Source organism: Trichosurus vulpecula, chromosome 3, assembly GCF_011100635.1.
Source record: "Trichosurus vulpecula isolate mTriVul1 chromosome 3, mTriVul1.pri, whole genome shotgun sequence".
Classification (NCBI taxonomy): domain Eukaryota; kingdom Metazoa; phylum Chordata; class Mammalia; order Diprotodontia; family Phalangeridae; genus Trichosurus; species Trichosurus vulpecula.
In genome coordinates, this window is record NC_050575.1 from 106,498,003 (window position 1) to 106,522,774 (window position 24,772).

Below are 24,772 nucleotides of genomic sequence, written 5' to 3' on the forward strand. Positions count from 1 at the left end.
CTCAGGTAATTCCCAGGAATGTTTCGTTTACCTTTGGTTATATATCCATGCGTGATTCTGTGTCTTCACAGAAGCTCAAGTTTATTGTTATTCTAACGTGGCACAGATCACATCCTGGTAGGTGGAAAGTACTCCTGAATGAATACCATCTCTCCCCCTATGCCACTGGAATTTGTATGAGGTGTCCTTGGCTTCCGGGAAAGTAGGGATGCTCTCCACCTCATGGTAACAGCTTTCCACTTCCATATCCTGCCTTTAGATCTTGTTTCAAATAAAAGAAAGATGGATTAAAAAAAAAACTTTTACCTTGCTTTCATTTCCAAACACATTCTCCACTTAGAGAACATCCCATGTCACAAAAAAAATTAAAAAAGCATTTCAACAAAACTAGTCAACACATCTACTTAGTCTAAGGGTGTAGCCAGAATGGACTTTGTTTCTTTGAATGACTCAGCTTGCCTCGTTGAGCTTCCCTGGACACTGGGGCTTGCTCTTCCGGGGCAGGACCGGAGCTTCCTGTGTGATGAGTCGTGGCGCTGGCTGAGGGGAGGTGTGTTAACGTGGTCTACGCTGGGGGAGGGGCCAAGTCAAGAACCAATCGGCCCTGGTCGTTCAGGCGGCGCTTGATGATGTCAAAAACTCTATAAGAGGGGAGAGGACAGCTTGAAGATCCTCTTTTCCTTTTCCGGTTGGAGCCAGAGATGCCTACAGCCGAAGCTGAGCTGCCGATAGCAGAGCTGACTAGGAGGCTAGTGGGTAATCTTCTTACCGTAGAGGGGAAGCATGTATATGATTTTGCCTTATACCATCTCGCTTCTCTGTGGCCTCCTGGTTACCCTTGTGAGGCGGACTTATTGGGCCTGGAAGCTTTTGATGAAAATATCAAAATGGGGACTGCTGGTTTGTGGGCTTGTTATTGTGGAGTGTAAATACATGCTTTAGTTCTCCTGCCTTCTGCCTAGAGAATTCCTTATATCCTGCGGTTCTGGACCTTTTAGGCACATATGAGATTCTCTTTGAAATCATAAATTCTGCCTTCCTAATATAAAGGGTATCTGCAATGTTCCATACCCAAAGTTCCCCACCTCTGAAAAGAAGGGAGGGAGGTGCATTTTCTTTTCTCTTCTTCAGGGTTAAGCCTGATCATTATAATCATACAGGATTCAGTTTCTTTCCCTCCCGCCCTCTCTCCCTTCCTTCCTTCTTCCCCTCCCCTCTCCTTCCCTCTCCTTCTTTCTCTTCTCCTATCCTCTCCTCCCCTTCTCTCCCTTGTCCTCTCCTCTCCTTTTCTCTCTCCTCATTTACATTGTTGTAGTCACCATGTATATTGTTTTCCTGGTTCTTCTTACTTTACTTTGCATCAGTTCAAATAAGTCTTCCCATGTCAAATTCCATCCAAAAAAACCAGGAACTTCAAAGCACCGAGTTCAAAATAGCAGAGCATTAACTGAAGCCTTTTGAATATTGGTCTGGTTAGACACTATGGTTGTTGAACAGTGACATAAACAATTTTGAGTAATAAATGACCCTTTTATTAAAACTTTTTTTGCAACCTGAATCAATCATTTTTCCTAATCAATGATAAGAGAAATGCAAATCACAATGGAAATTTTGTCCCCCTGTTTTGCTCCACTGACAAAGAAAACAGAAGATGGAAATAGTTGGGTTGTAGATAGAGTTACACTAATATGCTATTGGTAGTGGAAAATAGTTGTACATATCTTTTGACCCAGAGATCCCACTAAGAGCCATTTACCACCAAGGGAATCAATGGGTTTTTTTTTTTAAAAGATAGCTCCCCTATACACCAAGATATCAATAGCAGCATTTTTGATGGTAGCAAAGAACCAAAAACAAATTGCTCATCGATTGGGCAATGGTTAAACTATGGTACATAAATATAATGTATTATTACTGTGTTATAAGAAATGGTAAACATGGTGGATGTAGAGAGATGTGGGAAGACATACCAACTGATGCAAAGCGAAGTAAGTAGTCATGAAACCACCATCCACAAGGACTGCAAAACGGTAAGTGGAAAGAATAGCAACAACTCTCAAAACTGAATGATATGAAATTATAATGACTAAGCTTGGGATTGAAGAAGAGACATGAAAATGCTTCTCTATTCATCCTTTGCAGAGGTGGAGGACTATAGGTGTGGATCACAGAATATAATGTTGGAGGGACAACTAGATGGCACAGTGGATACAGCACCAGCCCTAGAGTCAGGAGAACCTGAATTTTCAAATCCAGCCTCAGACGCTTACTAGCTGTGTGACCCTGGGCAAGTCACTTAACCCTGATTGCCCCCCCCCCCAAAAAAAAGAATATAATGTTGGATTTGGTTCATGTTTTGATTATGTAGGAGAGTTGTCTTTGAGTAATCTTCTAGACAAGAAAGTTCATAATGTAATCACAAATTATTAATGAAGTTTTAAACAAACTAAAAATTCTGGGCACAACCAGTGATACCTTTTGTGAGGAATAAACACCTCTTTGTCAGTAGCTGAATGTTGTGATTGACTGAGCAAGAAATTTAGTCCCACTCTTGGGATCTTTGAATGGCTGAGTCCTTAATGAATTTCAGCATTTCTAGAGTAGGAAATATTCCAGTCCCTAGAGAGCTTTGCGCAGGAGACCCCTGTGGAGGGGTGAGAAGGAGAGGGGAGTGTTTCTTTCTCTCCTCTCCCATTGTATATGACATCTGTCAGTGACTTCCCAGAAGAAGACACTCTATCAACCAGTTAGAAAGTTCATTGGTTCATGAGATTTAAAGTCATTATTGAGAGATCAGAGACACACGCTCTAAAAAAACCAAAGGCACAAGAAAACCAAACATGGATCCAAAGAGGCAGTCACTGAAATAAGAAGTAGTTTCATTAGAGAATAAAGCTGGCTTTGGAGAGGATCAGAACCTGGCAACTCAGAATAAGGTCTCTGAGGAAAGAAAGGACTTCTAGATCTTTAACTACTAACTGTAAGTTACCATTGACACTATGAATACTACACTTTTGCATCACAATCATTGTACAATAAGTTTGAACTCACTCTTCCCTTGGATATTGTGTATATTTGTGGAAGAGTGTGCCCCAGGTTTATGGGTGCGTGTGTTTGTGTGTGATGTTTTATAGCTGCTGTTAAGTGTCTTCACTAAGAGTTAATTGTGTTCACTGGTTAATTGCTGATGTGGACACCAGTTGAGGATAGTGGTACCCAGGGTTACCCCTAGAACTCCAGGGTAGAAGCCATCCTCCGGCCACTCAACCTGGCTGGAGCAAGTGTATGTTGAAGGAGAAGTGCTATCATTAGTTTTGCTGAATTTTTTTTCTCTCTTTGTTAAAAGGGATGCCTCTTTGGAAGTGGGACAGGGGAAAGGCATATGGGGAAAGGTAGGTGATATAAAAACAGAATATATCAGTAAAAATAATAAAGGAAGACTGTGCTTGAACTCAGTTTTGAAGGAAACTAGGAAGTCCAAAAGGTAGAGGTGGGTAGGGAGTACATTTCAGATATGGGGGAGACACAGCGACGGTTTGAAAATGAGAAGTGGAGGTTGTGTTTGTCCTTCATTCTTGAAGAGGACCATGACCTCAGGGAATGATGACATGAATTGTAGTTGACTTTGATCTGAATGAGGGAGGGCTGTGCAAGGTCACCAGCCTCACTTTCTTCTCCAGAGCCATCTGGGTCCAGTGGCCAGACATTGATCCAGACAACTGGAGACAGCCCAGGATGCAATGGGAGAACTTGTTAGTCTTCTCAGGTTCTCACTTTGAGTGAGGTAATGCCCATTCAGTGAATAGGCCTCTTTAAGAAGTGAGTCAAGGGAAGGTCCCTTTCATATCCTCCCCCCAAATAATAATCAAACTGGGAGGGGAAGACCTTGGGGGTTGCTGGCTAAAAGAGAAACAGCTACAATTTACTATTTACATTCACTCTGTGCTAGGAGGGCAGGGACCTATCGTCCAATCTAGGAGCTCCAGAGTGAATTGGGTTTGAGGCTTGGTCTTTGAGAAAGAAATCTAGCCAGTAAACCCCATGTTAATGAGGCAGCTTTTAGCTGGAGAGTCAGACATGAAGGACTAATAACTGAACCATAAAATGCTTGAGGAAGCAAAATGTAGACTGGAAGTGTAGATTGGGGGTGGGCTATACTGGTTTTAGATGTCAAATACAGGATTTTATATTTTTTTCTAAGAGCAATAGGGAGCCATTGGGATTTATTATAGACTGGTGACATGCCCACACCACTTTAGGAAAATCACTTTAGCAGAAGTGTGGAGAATATGTTGGAGTAGGGGAAAGAGTTGAGGCAATGAAACCAATTAGGAGGCTGTTGTTCATTTTTTTCAGTCATGTTAGACTTTTCCTGAGCCCATTTGGGGTTTTCTTGGCAAAGATACTGGAGTGATTTGTCATTTCCTTCTTCAGCTCATTTTACAGATGAGGAAACTGAGGCAAACAGGGTTAAGTGACTTGTTCATGGTCACACAGCTACTAAGTGTCTGAAGCCAGATTTGAATTCAGGAAGATGAGTCTTCCTGACTCCATTCAAAGGCAGGTGGTATTTAGGGCCTGAACTACAGTGGTCACTGTATGTTCAGGGAAGGGCAGGGATTTAAAAGATGTTGTGGAGGTAGAAATGATAAGGCCTGGCAACTGATTGGATATGTGGAGTGAGTGAGGGTGAAGAGTTGAGGGGGGCACCAAGATTGTGAACCTGGGTGACTAGAAGGGTGGTGGTCACTTGACAGTAACAGGGAAGTTTGGAAGAGGGGATATTTTGGCATCCCCCTGATTTGTATGGTGCAGGTAACTGGGTAATGACAGTCGCTGGAATTTAATGATGTTATTTTCCTCAGAGTTTAGTTGTGTAAAAGGTAGGTCTCAAGGAAGTCCACTTACTGAAATCCTGAAATAGTCCCTCATTGGAAAAAAAGAAACGTTTCACTTCTAGCAGGTTTTCACTCTGAAGACAGGTAGGGCTCCATGAGACTATGGAAGCCTGGGTTCTGGTGGTGGGCAGGGGGAGAGTTATTAATGTGTCATGGTGGAAAGAGGGCTGGGTTTGGGGTTAGAGGGCCTGTGTAAAATCCTGGCTCTGTGCCTCATGATCTGGGTGGTCACAGACAAATTACTTCTCTGTTCCCAGTGTCCTCCTCTCTTAAGACAAGGGGATCTGACTAGATGACTTCTAAGGTCCTATTCATCTCTACATATTTGATTGCTGGGGCTGCATGACCTCTCTGAGGCATCAAGGTTTAGGAGAAAGAATCAGTCGTGGAGTCAAAAGACTTGGGTTCAAATCTTAGCTTTGCTACCCTACTGCCTATGTCACCTCAAACAAGTCACTTCCCCTTTGAGGGACCCAGTTTCCTCCTTGTAAAATGAAGGGGTTGGATTAATTTGTCTTTCAGGGGGGTACCTTCCCATGCTAAATCTGTGATCCTATGACTCAGTCCACAGAGAACAAGGGGATGACTCTTTGGTCCAAAGGGGTGGTGGGTTGGAGGAAAGACCCATTGCTTGTCTGCTGTTCCAATTGCTTGAGGTTGAGTTTGAGCATCATTGAAAATGGCAGAGACCCAGCAATCTGGGGCCTCTCTTTCCCTAGAGGGAATGAACTTACTTGACCTCTTGAAGATGGGCCTGACCCATTAACCTAATTATTCTGGCCCACCACCAACACATTCCAGGTGACATGGGGGTGAAGCCTGATGTGCATCCAATCCACGGGGCACTTTAAATGCTGAAACGAGGAGACCCAGATGAGTTTATTAGATTATCATTGCGGAAGTTAATAAAGAATTAATTCCTCTCTATGTGACATCCAAAGGCAGTTATTCCAGTAGCCTGTCCATTTACACAAAGCCGAGTATTTGTCAAGTGTCAGACTCAATTCCCATGACCCAGGCCCCTTCAATAATTCTGGATTAGGGATAGCCTGAAATGACATTACACAAATTTTATTCCAAGATGCATGGAGCTCTGGGGACTACTCAGGAATTTCAGGTTAGTGAAGGTTATTCCGTCAGCAAAAGCAGGGTGGAGAGGAGTTCTGTGATAGCGGGACACTGCAATATATCGTCTCCTAGCCCTGTGGCAGAGACAACATGGCCAGCCATTCAGTGCATGGGGGCCTCTCTCCCTCTGGCATTGCTGACCTGATGCTAGACTTTATGGCATTTTTGTGTTCTCTCTGGATAAGCCAGTGTGGACTCAGCCTGACTTGGTCCTATAACTCTAGAGACATGACTAGTGATATGAAGCAGTAGAGAGAGACAAGAGTGGGAAGGATAAAACAATCATTCCTTCCTGGGAAGCTCAGTGCTGGCAAACAGCTTCATATCTTGAAACTTGAGACAGCTGAAAGTCCCTTAAAAGAGAGTCCCTTAGAAAGCCAATAAGGAAGATGTCAGTGATAGAATATTCTGAAGCAGGCACCAAGGGGGAATTAGTGAGTTACTGAGTGTTGGGTGCTGTAGGAATGAGGAGGTGTATGGTGCAGCTAGAATGACCTTTTGTACCCCCAGAGTGGTTGGTCATGTGTATTCAGGGTTTGGAGGTAGGTACCCAGCAAGGCTGAATAGAAATAACCTTCAGTGGCAGCCTGAGCTCAAACAAAGAAGCTGTGGGCACATGGGACCAATCTTCTTTCAAGGTCATAGGCAAGGTCAGCAGGTACGGCCATGGGGAGGAGATATTTAGGGAGAACAAACATATATGATTTCAAAAAGCCCTGGTGAGGCATCAAGGTGGACCTTTTCCTTTTCTGCTTTCTAGAAATATCATTTCCTTTTCCTGTTTCACTCTGGGTTATTGATTTTTTCCTTCCCCTGTAGTCTAATGGATCTGGGATGAAAACAGATTTTTAAATGCAAGGTCTTGAATAAAAGGAAAGGGTCTTATGGATCCTAATTCAAGCTGTATGTCCTTTGGGGAAAGGAGGGTATAAGCCCAGGGCAGTGTGAGGCATCCAGAAAAACTCTGAGAGTAGGTGTAGGCTTATGGCAAGGGTACTTTCAGCTGTTGTCATAAAGGATGCCAGGGGACATGTGTGTGTGTGTGTGTGTGTGTGTCCGTGTGTGTACATATATATGTATATGTATTTATGCATGTATATGTGTATATATATATATATTTTTTTTTTGCTTGAAATCAGGGCATTTTGTTTCAATGGGAGCTTTCTGTCCCAGATCCAAGGGTGTTCCTCCAATGTATTAATTTCTATGATAAATTCACAAAGCTGGGTCTGGATCCAATTGGGCTGCTCTGTTAGATGGGAACATAATCCTTCAGTTTTACTTTTTCTTAGCAGTATTTTATTTTTCCCCCAGTTACATGTAAAACAATTTTTAACATTAGTTTTTTTAAGTTTTGAGTTCCAAATTATATCCTTCCTTCCCTTTCCATATTAGTCATTTTGTGGAAAAAAAATAAAAAAAGTGAAAAATAGTATGCTTTGGTCTGCATAATCCTTCAATTTTAGAGACAGATTTGTGGTTTCCCTTTGCTTGTTTGATATACCCATTAGAATGTAAGTTTCTTGAGGCCAGGGACTGTTTTCCGTATCTTTGGGCTTAGTGCAGTGCACATAGTAGGTGTTTATAATTGCTTGTCGATCAATTGATTGATGCACTGTGCTCCCGCCTCTCTGATTCAAATGGGGAGTATTGGCTTCATTTTCCCCAAGGTCCAGGTACAATTGGTAAGCCTTGCCATCTTTTAGCCTGTTGATTACTCCCTTACTCAACAAATCTTCACTGAGCACCTACTGTGTGGCCAGTCTTGCAGTAGGTGCTGTAAGGGCCACAGAGACAAATATGGCAGGATGCCACCATGTTTATTGAATGAATTTGTGGAGTGAATCTATCTGTGCTCTTGAACTCATCACCTCTTTCCTATTCTGGGATCCAGTTCCATCAACCATTCACTCTATCTTTTGCATCATCACTGTCTCCTTTGCTGCCTGCAACCATGCTTAAGGAATTTGGAGAAGAAGAGACAGAACATTCTAAGAACAGGGAATGGCATTTGCAAATATTGCAGAGGGAAGAATTACGTAGGTGTAACTGAAGGACAGGGAGGAGACTCATCTGTCTATACTAATGGCAATAGCACACATTTATTTTTTACTTTTTGACAAGACCTGTGATTTCATCAGTGCTTTGGGTGAGGAACTTCTTCTGCCAATGAGGTTGGCACCTGCTATGCAATTGTATAATTTTAGAGAGTTACTCTAAGGGGCACTGAGAGGTTAAGTAACCTGCCCAAGGTGGCACAGCCTGATTCCAAGGCCAACTCTTTATCTACTGTGACGGGTTTACAAAGCATTTCAAAACATGTCGTTGAATTCTAACAAATAACTCTGTTAGCTAGGTTCTACTTTAACCCCAGTTTACTGATTAAGAAACTGAGGCTTATGGAGGTTAAGTGTCTTGCCTGGTCAGGGTCACCCTGCTAGTGAGTGTCTCAGTCTTCCTGACTATAGGACTATCCACTATACTTTACTCCCTCTGTCTGTAGGAGGGGGTTCATGCTGAGGAGTAATGGGAAGCAAAGTTAGATTCAGAGGGTCCATGAACTTAGATGGAATAAAATAACATCTTTTATTGTTACTAACTCTAACTGAAATTTATCCTTTCCTTCAATTATTTAAAAACATTATTCTGAGGTTTCATAAGTTTTTTCATATGTTTCATAAGTTTTCATTTATGCCAAAGAGTCTATGATCCAGAAAAAGGTAAGAACCCTTGGTTTAGAGGGTCTTGAATGTCTGGATAAGCAATTACAGATTCCTAGAACCCTTCCATCCAAAGGGTCCTAGGATATCATCTGGCAAGATTCCTTTCTATAACATCTCTGAGAAGCAGCCAGATGACTTGAAGTGAAGGTTATTCTAAGGCCAATGGCGAGACTTTCAGGTGTCAAGATTTTAGGAGATACCTTGTTTTCCAGAGCTAAGGTCCAGTTGACACAGGGAACACTCAGGATCAGATTCCTGGAATCCTTGAGTTAGACCAATCCATACTTGAACAAAAATCCTTTGTTCAACATCCACAAGTGTCCATCTAGCCTCTACTTGAAGACTTCCAGTGAAAAAATTTCCCCCTTATTGCAGGTCTTCCAACTAAGGCTAAGTGAACACATGTCTAGCATATCATAGATGGCAATCCTTGTTCTGGTACAGGTTAAATGAAAGGGCCATAAATGTTCCTTCCACCTCTGATTTAAGGTGCTGCCTCTTTGAATTCAGGATAATTTTATTTGTGAAAAGGGACAGAAAAACAGACAGAACTAAGGAACTGAGAGGACTCGAGAGAAACAGGTCCTTAAGAAAAATAAAAAGTACTTCCTGAAATGAAAGACGGTAGAAGTGGTTTGTTTCCTCAGCAGCTGATTTACATTATAGGTACTTTAAGACTGAAAGCTTTATGATAAGTGGAATTTTCTGAAGATTGTGAGAAAATTGTATATAGTCAATTTGTGTTAAGGCTGACAGAAATATGAATGTTGTTTTCTTATGCTAAGTTAAAAGTAAGTAACTTCATACCTGGGAACCCTGCTCTTAGAAAGAAGTAGCTAAAGAGAAAAAAAGATGAGAAAAACAGCTATTTTGACCTGAGATCAACTAAGAAAGGCTTTGCAGCTGCTGCTGGGAGCTGATCTGACTGGAGGAAAGTTTTGCTTTTTAAATGAACTGATTAGAATGATGCTGTTGCTGCTTGGAGGAAAAAAAAATCCTTCGTTGTATGAAAAGCTGGATGGTGAAAGGAAAGGGTAGGCTGCTTGGCCTTTTAGTGCTACTTACAGCTTGAAAAGTGGAAAACCTTGAGAAGTTTGTCTGTTTTGTTCTTTACAATTGCATACAGCTTGAGAGAGGGAGTCTTCTCAGAGCCTAGTGAACAAATGAGTAGAATTGTGGATTCTAGAATTAGGGAAATTGTTTTGCTGAGAAAGCTAATGCTTAGAGTCTAGCCAAGGGAGCATATTTGGTTACTGCTGCAGACCCAGGTTAGACTCTCTGCCTTCACTAAAAGAGCTTAACTGTATTTCAGTAGCCTAGGAGCAGTAGTTGACAGAAAAAAGTTTTTGTCCAACAGAAGAATGAAAAATCCCAGAAGAGGGGCAACCCTGCCCATCATGGGAATGCTGACTTTCCTTGAGGAGATTTCAAGGCCTGCAGTCCAAAGTTGTGAGTTGCCCTGAACATATAGGTTTTCTCTATTTATCTTCTTCCTTACCAGTTTTCTGCAAGTTTGTACCCACTCCTCTCCCTTGTGGACATTGTGTGCATTAATGGGAGCATGTGAACCAGTTTTGTGGGTAGGTTGTTATGATTAGTGTTGCTTTTGCCTTAGTTTCTAGTAAAAGTTTCATGATTAATTATAAGTGATGTTATCTTGACTGACCTATTTGAATGGGAGGCATACCAGTGGGGTTCAGGGGCTACAATTGTGAGTAGTCGATGTATATAACTTCTGTCTACCTTAGAATTACCCCATCAGTCTAAAAGTGAATTATGGCACTATGTCCCCCCCCCCCCATCCCCCGCCCAATCTGGGTGCAGATGGGATGAGAGAGACAGCCTTAGTCCAGAGACACGGCTAGTGAGAATCGCATTATACTGACATTCTATGACTTTAAATTCCCTACCTCCTGAGGGAGCCTGTTCCATTTTTGAACAGTTCCAATTGTTAGGAAATATTTTGGTATATGGAGCTGAAATCTGCCTCCCTTCAACTTCCACCCCTTGCTCCTAGTGCTGCCTTTTGGGGCCAAATAGAACAAATTTAATCTCTTTTCCACATGATAGTCCTTCAAATTAGTCTTAGGTCATAGGATTTAGAGCTGGCAGGGATGTTAGGGATGACCTTGTCAAACTCCTTTATTTCAACAATTTAAAAACTAAGGCCAAGAGAGATAAAGTACTCAAGGTCACACAGCTAGTAAATAGCAGAGTTCAGATCCATGTCCTTTGACTCTAAATCCTAAATACGTGGAGGCAGCAATCATGTCCCTCCTAAGTCATCTCTCTCTTCTCTTCCCGCCCCCTCCTCCTCCCTCCCCACAACGGGATGAAGACCATGGTTCGGGAAACAGCTTGGTAAGGAGAAATGGAGAATGATAGGAAGGCAGCTCAAAGGGAGGAACACAAGAATACCCTTAAGGAAAAGTGAAAAGATGTAGGTGGAGGGTAGGGGACATGGCAATACACAAGCCTATTTCTTTACTAGTCTGATGTTAGGAGGCAGCCTTTTTCATTCCCTTCTGCTTCTTGGTTCAGCCTTCTGCCTAGAGAGGGAAAGCCATGTGATCAAGGTCATGGAGCTATTTGGTGGTAAAACCAGGATCAGAGTCCGGGACTCCTAACTCCCTGGCTGGGATAAGTTCCCGTAAAATCTGCTGGATTCCTCCACATCCCAGGGCAGTGCCAATTTCCATGCTTGTCCTGGGATTTAGGTGTAGGTAGCTCTGCCCAATGTCCAGGGGATGAATGCCTCTCATGACTCCATGGATCACCTGAGCCTTGGGATGGTTTCCAAGCTAGTTGGTGGGATGAGGTCAGTGCCTGACAGAATAGGACCCTGAGGTGCTTTCCAAACAGGGTGGTCCCAGATAGTGCCAGAAAACCCTTCAAGGAGCCCACAGTCTGTTTCCTTTCACAGGCAGGGGAAAACTGTAGGAGGAGAGTGATGAGCAGCCACTGCCATCATTACCAGCTAAGATGGAAGTTTTCTGCTGAGGAGGGAACATGAGTCAAATGGTTATAAATCAAAGTGGCCTCTGCTGAGTCTCTTGGGCTAGAAGGAAAGGTTATCTTGGAGTTGCTGCTTTTCACCAAGCTTGGAGTCAATGAATTGAGCCCTCAGGAAAGGTATTGGGTGAGGGAGGGATAGGGGATGGCAGTCTGGCAGAACCTGGGTGATTAGAGGTAAGGGGTTTTCAGATCTCTTAAATACTGGACTTTCTGCCTCATGACAGAACCAAATGGGGTTCTGTTAGGGGAGGAATCCATTGTCCACTCCCACTTCCCAGTGGGGGTGGCTATCAGAAGGTGATTTGGGAAATATCTTTTATGAGCACACATTGGCACATGCTGATCAGGTGATGGGTGATGTGAACTGCCACAATAAATCTTGTTTGTTCAAAGTGGATGTGTAATATGTGTTCATTGATTTGAATTGAACTAAAGAAACCGAGACTTCTATTTTGGGCTAGTCTTGACTTGGACAGTCCCCTTTGTAGATTCGGTTTGAAATTGAAAGACACTCACAGGTCATTCACCAGTTAATAAAAGGAGATTTACTTAAGTATTGCAGGAGAAGGGTATTCTACAAGGAGGAGCACTGAGAACACCTTGAACTGATTCAGCCGAGCAGAGCTCCCATCCACAAGCCGAGCATCTCCCTCCCACTAGCTGAGCATCTCCCATCCACAAGCTGAGCATCTCCTGTCTGCTCCAACCCACAAGCCAAGGATCTCCCGTCCACTAGCTGAGCATCTCCCATCCGCTAGCAGAGCTCCCATCTACTAGCCAAGCATCTCCCATCCACTAGCCAAGCATCTCCCATCCACAAGCCGAGCATCTCCCTCCCACTAGCTGAGCATCTCCTGTCTGCTAGCAGAGCTCCCACCCACAAACCAAGCATCTCCCATCCACTAGCCAAGCATCTCCCTTCTGCTAGCCAAGCATCTCCCATCCACAAGCCAAGCATCTCCCATCCCCTAGCTGAGCACCTCCCATCCACTAGTGGAGCACCTCCCGTCCACAAGCTGGACATCTCCCATCCACGAGCCAAGCATCTCACAGTCTCTTTAGCATTTTGTGGTAGCTTCATAGTCAGGTGACAGAAGTGATATCAACAGTTTGAGCCTTTAGTCCCCTGAGTCAACCATGTCCAGGGTCATCTCAAAACTTTTAAAGAATAAACCAGCATAGGGGCAGGGGGCTGGATATTGATTCTTCTTGCACCCTTTTCCCAGCATTCTCCAGGTGCTGGTTATTCAACTTTTGGATTATTTGGGCTCTCAGGCACTCATGATCACTTATCAACAAATCATTTTTTATTAACATGGAAAACAAGGGGAAGTAAGGCACTGTGGACTCAAACCCGGACACCTAATGTTGAGAGAAGATGTGGCTGAGGAGACACAGACCATAGACTGAAAGTTTTTGCATCATTTGTGGATTCCATTACACAATAGATTGCATTATAGATTTGGATACACATTGTTAATTAAGTTGGGAAAATAAGGGTCTGAGTGGAAGAGGACATGGTAGGTGAGTGATTCCCTTGAGACTCTAGTGGTGAGGATCAACAGAAGCGAGTGCTGGCTGATGAACCAGCATTCCCACCAGGGTAGCCAAACAGAGTGAATGGGGGTGGACTAGTCAATTCAATTAGAAATGTTTCTTAAATTAAAGGCTGACTGTTTGGAAGGCACTGTGTTAGGTGCTGAGAATGCAAAGACAACAAAACAAAACAAAACAGTCTCTGCCCTAGAGTCGTTTACGCTCTATCATAGGTGTGGCAGGGACTGAATGTGTACCCAGATGAAGGAATTCAATGTTTCTACAAAGTAATAGAAAGTCATTTCAAGAGAGAGGGCACACTAACACCTGGGATGATAAAGAAAGGCCTTGAAGAGGAGTTGGAAGCCTGAGCTATGCTTTGGAGGAGCTTTAGCTTCTGAAGGGCTTCTGCCAGGTGGAGGAAAAAGTCTCATCCATTCCATACATGGAGGACCATACACGCAAAGGTGGGGAAGATGGAGTGCTAGTCACTCTGGACTCATCAGGCCAGCCTGTACAAAGGGGTGGATGGAGAGGGTGGTGATGGTGAGTAAAGGCAGAGAAAGTAGAAGAAAAGAACCAAGCATTTATTAAGGACCTACTATGTGCCAGGCACTGTGCTAAGTACTTTACTAAAATTATATTATTTGATCCCAATGATAACCCTGGGAGGAAAGTGCTATTTCTATCCCCATTTCACAGTTGAGGAAACTGAGGCAAGCAGAGGTTAAGTGACTTGCCTAGGGCCACAAAGCTACAAAGGGCTTGAGACTGGATTTGCACTTAGATCTTCCTACCTCCATGTCTAATGATCTGTCCACTGTGCCAACTTTGGTTGTTTTTCAGTTGTTTCAGGATCTTCAGGACCCTGTTTGGGGTTTTCTTGACAAAGATATTGGAGTAGTTTGCCATTTCCTTTTCCAGCTCATTTTACATATGAGGAAACTGAGGGTTAAGTGACTTGCTCAGGGTCACACAGCTAGTAAGTGTCTGAGGCTGGATTTGAACTCAGGTCCTCCTGACTCCAGGTCTGGCGTTCTATCCACTGCACCACTTAGCTGCCGTTGTGCCATCTAGCTGCCTCTAACTCATTGGTTGAGGTTGGGAGGAATGGTGACTTCTTGAGTTGAAGCTTGGATTATCATCCCCCTCTACAGTCATTATGGTAAGCAGGGAGTATTTGCAGGGGTACAGGATCATGGCCCACCCTGCCACAAAGACTGTTCACAAGCAGCATATACCAAAATTGTAGAAGTAACCAATGCTGAAGATTTGATCATGTCTAGTGTGTAACTGAATTATAACAGTTGAATTTTCTTCTAATCACTCTTTCCCTGGAGAAGGGATGCCTGGTGACAAGCAACAGGCTTCAGTAGTTAGCATCTAATATTTAAAGTTTTAGCAGTTGAGTTTGTCTGTCTCTACCTCCACTTTTAAAAATAATGGAAAAGTAGTTGCCTTTAGTCTTTGCCCTGTTTCAGGATCAGGTAAAACAGTAGACAGTACTTTGAACCTGGAGGTTTGGGGAAAACATTTTGGAGAGAACCCAGGGCATTGGTGAAACCAGGTGGATTTGCTGTGGATCACTTTGTTTTGGCCACTGGTACCTTTTGAGCAAAGCTCCCCACCTCTGTGGGGTAGGCTCAAGGTGGGACTTGGGATCTAGGCTTTCTTTACTTCCTCCATTCTATCCCAACACCAGGCTAGGGTATGTTTCCTCATTCACAGGCAGGGATTTGCAAATCAATGGGCCCATTCCAGTTGGAGGTGACTTGGGTAATGAGTGACAGTCATGTTAACTGGGCCTCCTTTTATAGAAGGACACCCCCCAAACAAAGCAGCCCCAGCAGATAGCAGTGTCTGGCACTACTTTCTGCCTGGTCACTTGCCAAATGGAACAAGCAAACTTCATGATGCAGCACTCCCCATTGATGGGGAGAAGGATGGGTGGACTGGGATTCAGGAAGAGGATGAATTTCTATAGCTGACAAGGGAAAGCTGCATTTGAAAGGGGGACTGTGGTGGGCTTATGGCCTTACATCCTAGCATCATTGTGACCATTTCCAGGGCCCGGGGAGAGCACATCCTGGGACAAGTTAAACTTTAACAGGGTCTAGCAGGATGCAGAGCTCTGGTGCCCACGGCACTGGGCAGTCTAGGCCCAGCCTGGGGGGTGGGGAGCCCAGCAGAGGCCCTGTGGCCAATGCTTTTTCTTGGCCCTGTCTCTGGGACCCAAGAGTCCCTGATGAATTGCCCCAATATTCTGATCAAAAAGTCCTGCTAACAGTTTTAGTGTGTTTGTGTCCCCCTAGTGAAGATAAATTAGACAGGCTAATGAGAATGATTAGTCTTTAGCTGTGACCCTTGCCCTGGAGGATGTACTCTGAGCTAATAGAGAGAATGGGGATTATGAGCTGTGCTAATGGGCTTGTGTTGGCCTGTTAAAGGAAAACACATTTATTGCTACTTAGAGAGCATTGATCTAATTGTGCTGGAAGCATTTCTGCGAATGGAACATGGAATTTTTATTAAGTAGGTGACGCAGGTTCAGCCAAGATATCCCGACTGGGCTGAGAAAAAAAAGAAAGAAACAGTTCTCTATTCCACTGAAGAGAGCTACTTGCCTTGGGTCTTTGGTCAAACGGTTACAGAATTTATGCATCCATTTGTTAAACATTTGTTAAGTACGTACTGTGTGCCAGGCCCTATGCTGGCCATTAGGGATGTGCAGATAGATAAGATGCAGATGTGGTTTTTAAGGTAGCCATCCGATGGAGGAAGACGTGGTTACAAACACCTATGAAGGAAGAATGCCTGAATTTCCTCCTCTTTATCCTCACTTCAAAGTGTCATGGGAAGGTTGAGGAGGGAGAGATCACTTTCATCTGGGGAATGTGTATGTGTGTGTGTGTGTGTGTATGTATGAATGTGGTGGGGAGGAAGGTCAAGGAAGGTTTCATAGAGGAGGTGGCCCCTCTGAGGTCCCTTACCTTCCTTTCCATGTGGGACTGAGTAGACACTGGGGGCATTTTTACATCTATCATTGCTTGAGCATCAGAATTTGAGAATCATGCTTGGAGCTCTGGGGTTTATCCTATAATACTTATCCCAGTGGCCATCTAAAAGGGGTGAGAGTTTCCTGGTGACGCCTGTGGGTGTAACCTGCCTCTCATTCCTAGCACAGATAGGGCTTTCTCCTTGATATCCAAGGGGCAGAATCACAGAATCTAGGAATCTGAAAGGACTTCAGAGGACACACAGTTCAGCCCATACTGGAATGGGAACCCCCCTGGGAAGTGGTCATCCAGCCTCCAATTGAAGACCTCTTATGATAGGGAGGCCTTGATTTTACTTCTTGAGGCAGCTCATTCCACTTTGGGGCTGTTCCGTCATTAGAAAGTTTTTCTCTCTATCAGATTGAGATCTTACCTCTTGGTTAACTTTCAAGGCCCCTTGTCTCTTATTCTGCCTTCAGAGGTCAGTTAGAACAGGTCTGGTCTCACTTTTAAAGCAGGCAGTGTCCCCCATACTATTGGGATTTGCATAATGGGAATGTTAAAAAGAGGTATGTTTGAGTTTCCATGACTAGGTTCCCTTGGTTGTGTGGTCCCTCTCTCCATTCCCCCAAATAATATATTAATTTGTGAACATTACTTGTCTCCTCAGGCCAAGTACATGAAATTTGTTAGAATGGTAGCTCCTTCAGAGTAGGAATTTTCACTCTTTGTACTTGCAGCCCTAGTAGTTGCTTAGTAAATTAAGGCTTTTGATTGACTGAAATAAGCCTCAGGTGGTGATGCTTTTGGGGGGGGGTTGTGAAAAAGATTGGAACTGTGAAAAGATCCATAGGGACAGAGTGGGGAGAAGAGGTTAGCACAGGGCATGTTGTGTGGTGGATATTTAATAAATTGGTGTTGAAAGAATGGGGCAGAAGGGAGAGGGGTGGCTCAGGGGAGTTGAGTAGGATGCTACATGCCTAGGACAGCAGAAAGATGAATCCAGAGAAATTCTGTGGACAGAGTCCAGGGAATGGTGTTGCAGGATTTGTGCAGCTACTGTGTGAGAAGGGGGGAACCTGGCACTCCAAAAGAACGGAGCTTGCTTCTGAAGTCACTGAGATGACTTCAGATGCTCAGTCTTCTCTAAATTATCATCCTATTGTGTAATTTGAAGACATGTAGCCACTGGGATTAGGGGGTTTTGTTCTCCATGTGCCATCAGGAATCAGCCAACCTCAAATATCATCAATGAAAATTAATCTATGACCTTAACAAATCTAACAAGTCATAGAATTATATGGAAATGAGGAAAGGCCATGTTGTAATGACAAATGTAGGGAGAAGAGTGGTGATCTGTAAGTCAACAGTGGAGGTAAAGAGTGAGAAGTTTTGTGATTCTTACTCCAACACTGACCCGGGGAGGGGGTGTCCGGAACTGCTGACACAGATAACCAGTCCACTTCAATGTCCGTCCTTTTGATGGAGAAGGGAACACTGGGCTACCAAACGTTAATAAAAACATCCTGTAAGCAGAGTCAAGGGCAGCTAGGTGGCGCAGTGGATATAGTGCTGGGTCTGGAGTCAGAAGACTCATTTTCCTGAGTTCAAATCTGGCATCAGACACTTATTAGCTATGTGTCTCCTACTCCTCCTCCTCCTCCTCCTCCTCCTCCTCCTCCTTCTCCTGGTCAAATCACTTAACCCTGTTTGCCTCAGTTTCCTCCTCTGTAAAATGAGCCAGAGAAGGAATGGCAAACTATTCCAGTATCATTGCCAAGAAAACCCCATGTGGGGTCACGAAGAGTTAGACAAGACTGAAAATGACTGAACAAAACAAAAAGCACAGTCAATTCTCTTTGCTCTGATTCTATATTTGTCAATAGTAAACCTTAATACTTGTTTGTCGATTGATTGCTTGATACTAGGAAACCCGATCTTAATTCTGTTTTTGGAGTAGATTTCCATTTTGGGAAGAAAGTGAGCTGAGTGGCCAGCCCAAATATCAGGCTGGCTAAACAGTTACGTTTATCACTGTAAATATGACGGTGAAAATTGGCCTGGATTTGGAGTCGGAGGACTTTGGTTAGAATCCCAGCTCTGCCTCTTGCTGCCTGTGTAACCCTGAACAAGTCACTTAACCTCTTTTGGCCTCAATTCCTCCTCTGTAGAGGAAGGAGGTTAGACTAGATGGCTCGTAGTGTCTAAGTCTATGATTCTTTGCCTGGAATTCAAGGCCCTTTGCAACTGGGCATCACACTCTTTCCAGCTTTATCTCCCATTGCTATCCTCTACACACTTTACATTCTAGTATAGATAATCCTGGACGAGTCACTTACCTTGTGTGCCTCAGTTTCCTCAACTTCAAAGCGGGAATAACAACAGCGCTCATCTCCCAGGGCTGTCATGAGGATCAAATGAGCTGATATTTGTAAAGTGCTTAGCACGGTACCTGGCACGTAGTAGGTGCTTATTCCTTTCCGTTCCCCCCCAAACTCAGCCTGTGTTCTCCCACCTCTGTACCATTACTCACATTGTTACCTATGACTAGAATGCCCTTCCTACCCCTTTTCGCCGGTTGAATTTTTATCCGTCCTTTCAAACTAGGAATCCAGTCAGGTCCCTAGGGGAATTTCTTCACTGGAGTGCTGCCTGAGTCTTCCAGGAAGCTGTCTTTACCACTCTTCTCTATCTCTTGGGAAATGCCTCTTGGCCATCTTATCAGGGAAAGAAGCTGAGCCATGGACCGTAGTACCTGGTTGCAGCCTTTGAGCACAGGGAGTATCCTGAATCACCAACTTTTGAACTTTTGAACTAGAAGAGACCCTGGCACACAGAAGGTCAAAGCTTGGAGGGACCTTAGAACAAGGAATGTTAGAGATGGAACATGCCTTAGAACATGGACTGTGGAATAGCAAGTTTAGAAAAGTCAGTAGTTAATAAGCATTTATTTGAGCACCAACCTATGTTTGGGGCACTGCTCTAACCTCTGGGAATAGAAACTAATGGTAAAAGACAGTCCCTGCTCTCATGGAGCACCCAGGGAAGATGACCTGAAAACAATTATGTACAAACAAGTTATATACAGGATAAAGCAGAGAAGATCAGAGAATTGGAGAAAATCGACATGCAGGGCACCAGCATTAACAGGGATCAGGAAAAGGCAGGCTTCTTGTATAAGGTGGGATTTTAGCTGGGACTTGAAGGAGCCAGGGAAGCAAGGAGGTGGAAATGAGGAAGGAGAGCATTCTAGACTTGAGGGACGGCCAGTGAGAATGTTCAAAGTCAGAGTCTTGTTTTGTTTGAGGAAGAGCAAGGAGGCCAGAGCCAGTGGATCAAAGAATAGGTGAGGTAGGAGGTAGGAGGGAAGCAGATCGTGAAGGGCTTTGAATATCAGCAGAAGATTGGATCCCGGAGGTGATAGGGAGCTATTGACATTTATCGAGGGTGGGGAGTGACGTGGTCAGATTTGTGCTTTAGGAAGAGCAATTTGGCAGCTGAATGGAAGATAAACTGGGATGGGGAGAAGGATCATCAGATAATAGAACATAATGTCAAAGCGAGAGGGGGCATCAGAATATATATATATTTCCAGAGTCAGAAGGACTGTCACATCTGGGAGGGACCTTACAACAGAGAGCACAGAATGACAGAACTGGATCAGACCTAAGGATATAGAATCTCAGAGTTGGAACGGACCTTAGGACATAGACCAATAGAGTAGGAAGAGACCTTAGGACCAGAGGACAACAGACTTAGAGTTGGAAGGAACACTAAAGGCCTTCTAGTTCAGAGGTGTCATATCCATGGCGAGAAACACTCTCAGGTGAGGCCCAAACCAGGTTAAAAGGTAATTGGGAAATAGTTAAGAAAATAAACAAAATACAATAAAACATAAATAATATTAGCCAGTCAATAAGCATTTATTAAGCACCTATTATGTGCCAGGCACTGTGCTAAGCACTGGAGATAGAGATAAAAAGCAGTCCCTGTCCTCAAGGAGCTTACAGTCTAATAAATCAACAGGTGGCTTGCAGGAATCCTTATGTTACCTAATGATGGCCCACATTTCTATTTGAGCTGGACACCACTGCTCTAGGCCAACCTCTTCATTGTATGGATGGGGAATGTGAGGCCCAGAGAGGTTTGATGATTTGTTCAGGGTCACAGAGGCAGCCGATGGCTGAACACAGAATGTCAGATCTGGGAGGACCGTTGCAATATAAAAAGAGATGACCATGCTCCCTTCCTCCTTCTTCCCATGTCCAGGATATTCAATGGCTCACTACTACTTCTTAGATAAAATACAGAATTGTCCTTCTGGCATTACTTCTTACAGTCTAATTCCCATTGATTTTCCTGTCCTATATTAATTATTCCTTTTCATGCATTCTCTGTGCTAGTCAAACTGGCCTGCAAGCTGTTGGCTATACGTGTCATTCTATCTCCCGCCAGCATGACTGTGAACAAGTAATAACAACCAAGCATTTTTATAGCATTTTAAGGTTTGCAAAGACCTTTACAATTATTTTCTCATTTGTTCCTCACAACAACCCTGGGAGGTAGGTGCTGTTTATTATCTCCATTTTTCAGATGAGGAAACTGAGGCAAATAGAAGTTAAGTGACTTGCCTATGGTCACATAGCTAGAAAATGTCTCAGTCCAAATTTGAACTCAGACCCCACTGACTCTGCCCACTGAACTTTCCCTAACCCCCATACTTGGAATGAACTACTTCCTCATCGCCATCTGATAGAATTCATAGTTTCTTTCAAAGTTTAGCTCTTCCTAGAGAAAATATTTCCTGATTTTCCCCATTATTAGTACTTTCTTCTTCTTGAAATTTGTAATACAGTACTTTGTGTATTTGGTTGTGTTCCTGTTGTTTCCCTAGAGGAGGAAGCAAGTCCCTTAAAGAAAAAAGCTACTTTGTTTTTAAAGTTGTATCCTCATCAGGATGCCATAGCAGTTAGAAAGCTTCCTGGCCCTAAAGACAGGGAGACCTGGGTTCGAGTCTTGCCTCTGATATATATTGGCTGTGTGACCCTGGGTAAATCACGGCCTCATAGTTCCCTAGGTAACTTAGTAAGTTTCAGAAAAGGTGCCATCCTGTAAGGGTAAAAATTCATCAATAGCAGCTCCCTACACCAGTGAAATCACAGGTACTGTCCCTATTCCCAGCACTTAGTAGGTAGGTGTTTAATAAATGTTTGCATTGTATTGAACAAATAAATCCCAATCCCCTTCTCTAGCATACAGTAGGTGTTTAATAAATATTTTGTTGTTTTAAATAATCCCAATCCTCACCCCTCAGCATTCAGTAGGTACTTAATAAAGGTTTGCACCGTATTGAATTGTCATTCCTGGGACTACATCCTAGGAGATGGAATGTCAGAAGTGGAAGGGATCTCCAAGGCCACCTAGCCTCACACTCTTATTTTGCAGAGAAGGAAATGACCCAGAGAAGAGAAGGGAACCTTCAACTCACGGGTGGAAACCTGGCTCTAGTGTTAGATCTCCTGTACGCCATCCACACACAACACAACTCGCCTGTGTCGGACCAGATGGGAGAGGAAGAACTTTCAAGACTATGGGTGCAAGAGAAAGCCAAGGCTCCCTCCCCTTCCATTAGAGGAGTTGTGTGCAGGTCTTGCTTTAGCGGGTGGGAGCAGAGAGATGAGCAGGACATGGGGCGGAGCATTGCTTAAGGGAGGCAGAGTGATAAAGCTGTGCCTTAGACTAAGCAAATCCAATATATATGCTTCTGGAATTTGACCCTGAGCAAGTCACTTAACCATGTTTGCCTCAGTTTCCTCATCTGTAAAATGAGCTGGAGAAAGAAATGGCAAACCATTCTGGTATCTTTGCTAAGAAAACCCCAAATGAGGCCACAAAGAGTGGGACATGACTAAAAATGACTGAATGACAACAAAAAAATTTGTACTGAGGATATATTGGGGAGAGAAAGAGGAGGGAGGGAGGACAGAGGAGGAATTCAAATCCTAGAGTTAGAAGAGTCCTCAGAGAACATCGAATCCGGCTCTTCCTAAGCAAGGATTCCCTCTACAACGAGGGGGAGGATTATTTACTTTGTGAAATTCCTCCTCTGATGCTATCTAGTTGTGTGTGACCTTAGCCAAATCACTTTCTCTCTGGGCCTCACTTTCATCCCCTGTAAGTAAGAGAGTTGGAACAGATGATTTCTAAGCTGGAAAACTTTGACAATCTATGAGTTTAGTGTGAGCGCTCAATAGACAGAAGTGGAAAAGTCTGCACACTCTTCATTCTCCCTGCCCATGAGCAAGGGGAGGTATTTGGGTAGTCAGCAATGCTGCTCCCTTGTGGCCAGGGCTGTGAGGAGCGCTTTCCTTTGCCACTGTTCTGAAAATTTTTGCTCTAATTGCCTTGCTTCGTAGGATCCTAGACTTAGATCTGGAAGGGACCTCAGAAGCCATCTGGGCCAACCTTCTTGTTTGACAGATGAGCAAACCGAGACCTAGGAAAATTAAGTGACTTGCCCAAGGCTGCGCAGGTTATAAGCATCAATGGCAGGATTTGAACCCTGATCCTTTGACTCTAGAAGCCTACTGATTCTTGTTCTCAGGGACAAGATCCACAGTTGCTTTGGGCACATCACCTTCTTCCCCTTAACACATCAGGCCAGGCTCCCGAATACCTGTGCTTGGCCAAAGGCCAATCTGAAATGAGATCTGGACCCAATTCCACTTTAGAGGAGGGAGGGGTAGGAGAATGGAGAAGGCAAGAGAAGGAAAAAAAAAATATGGTAGGACAATTAGAAGAAAAAGCAATCAAAAATACACCATAAAATACATGAATCAGAGAACATTAGGACAAATTAATGGACTACATGAAAAGTGATTCCTTAAGGATATTTTCAAAGTTTTATTAAATGCCTCAGTGGGTCCCAAGGACTCTAAACTGTCCAACAAAGAAGAAGCAGGCCCACGAGGACTCCAATCTCTGAGAGTGTTTGTAGGCACCAGCAGAAAGATCTGCAAGCACAGACAGGTGAAGAAATGGGGTCACCATCTCACACAGACACTCAAACCCACTGCCACAGATTGGCACGAAAGGATGGTGGCTAGATCGCACAATTCAGTTCAGATTCAACTGAATTGAGTTGGATTAAATGCTAAGTGGTTTAGTACGATGAAAAGAGCAGTGGTTTCAGAGTCAGAGGACCTGGGTTCAAATCCTGTCTGTACTTACCTGTGTGATTTAGAAACAATCTTTCCACCTCTTAGGGTCTCAGGTTCCTCATTTATAAAATGAGGAAGTTTGACTAGAACGTTAAGATCCCTTCCAGCTTTCAATCTATAATCGTATAAATTCAATAAGCAATCATTTACTTTGTGCAAAGCCCTGTGTTGGGCACTGGGAAAAGAGAGGATACAAAATTTAGGTCACCTGGAGTTTATATTCTGTGTCTTCATCAGCAAGCCTGTCCAGGAGGTGCTTATTGAGTTGGACTGAGGGCACAGGACAGACAAGGGGAGAAGGAGAAGAAGAGGTGAGGTGAGTGGGGAGGGGTGGGAGATAGTAGCAGGAAAGTGAAAGAGGGGCTTATCCACTCAAAAGTAAAATCCTTAGAAGTAAAATAAAAAAGAACATCTGGAAGTCTATCATGCCTTAATCTACCACTCTAAGCTTTTGATTTAGTATCTTTTTCTCCCTCTTAGAAAGTATTTTCAAAATTCTTCAGAGAACGTTCACCATGATTGATTAGCTCTCACTCCCCTTACCAGCAGAAATACAGATTTATCCGGGAGTTCCCTTGGGGACTATGGGGACTATTATACACCCATCCACAACCATGAATCAGAACAAGAATGGAGCTGACTACCTGTGTGACCTTGGGTAAGTCCTTGACCGTTGATAGGCCTTAGTTTCCTTTTCTTTAAAATGGTAGGTGTGAGGTGGTGGGGGGAGGGGAGATTAAACCAGGAATGGGGAATCTGCATTCTCGAGGCCACATGCGTCCTTCTCGGTCCTCGGGTGAGACCTTTTGACAGAGTCCAAGTTTTGCAGAACAAATCCTTTTATTAAGTGGATTTGTTCTGTGAAGTTTGGATTGAGTCAAAGGGCCACACTTGAGGACCTAGAGGGCCTGACCTGGATGATTTCTGAGGGTGCTTCCATTTCAGTCATTCTGTTATGTCTGACGTTTTCAGGCAGCCCAAAGAGAATACTGCCATTCATTCATTAGCCACTCTGCCTCCTTCGCCTCTCTTCTTTTCCTAATAATAATAAGAATTACCATTTATATAATACCTCCTGTGTTCTAGGCACTGTGCTAAGCACTTTGCAATTATTATCTCATTTGCAATTATCATCTCAGAGATAATTTGCAATGATTATCATAGGCAGATGTTATTATTAATCCCCATTTTACAAATGAGGCAGACAGAGGTTCAGTGACTTTCCTAGGGTCTCACACAGCTAAGTGTCTGAGTAC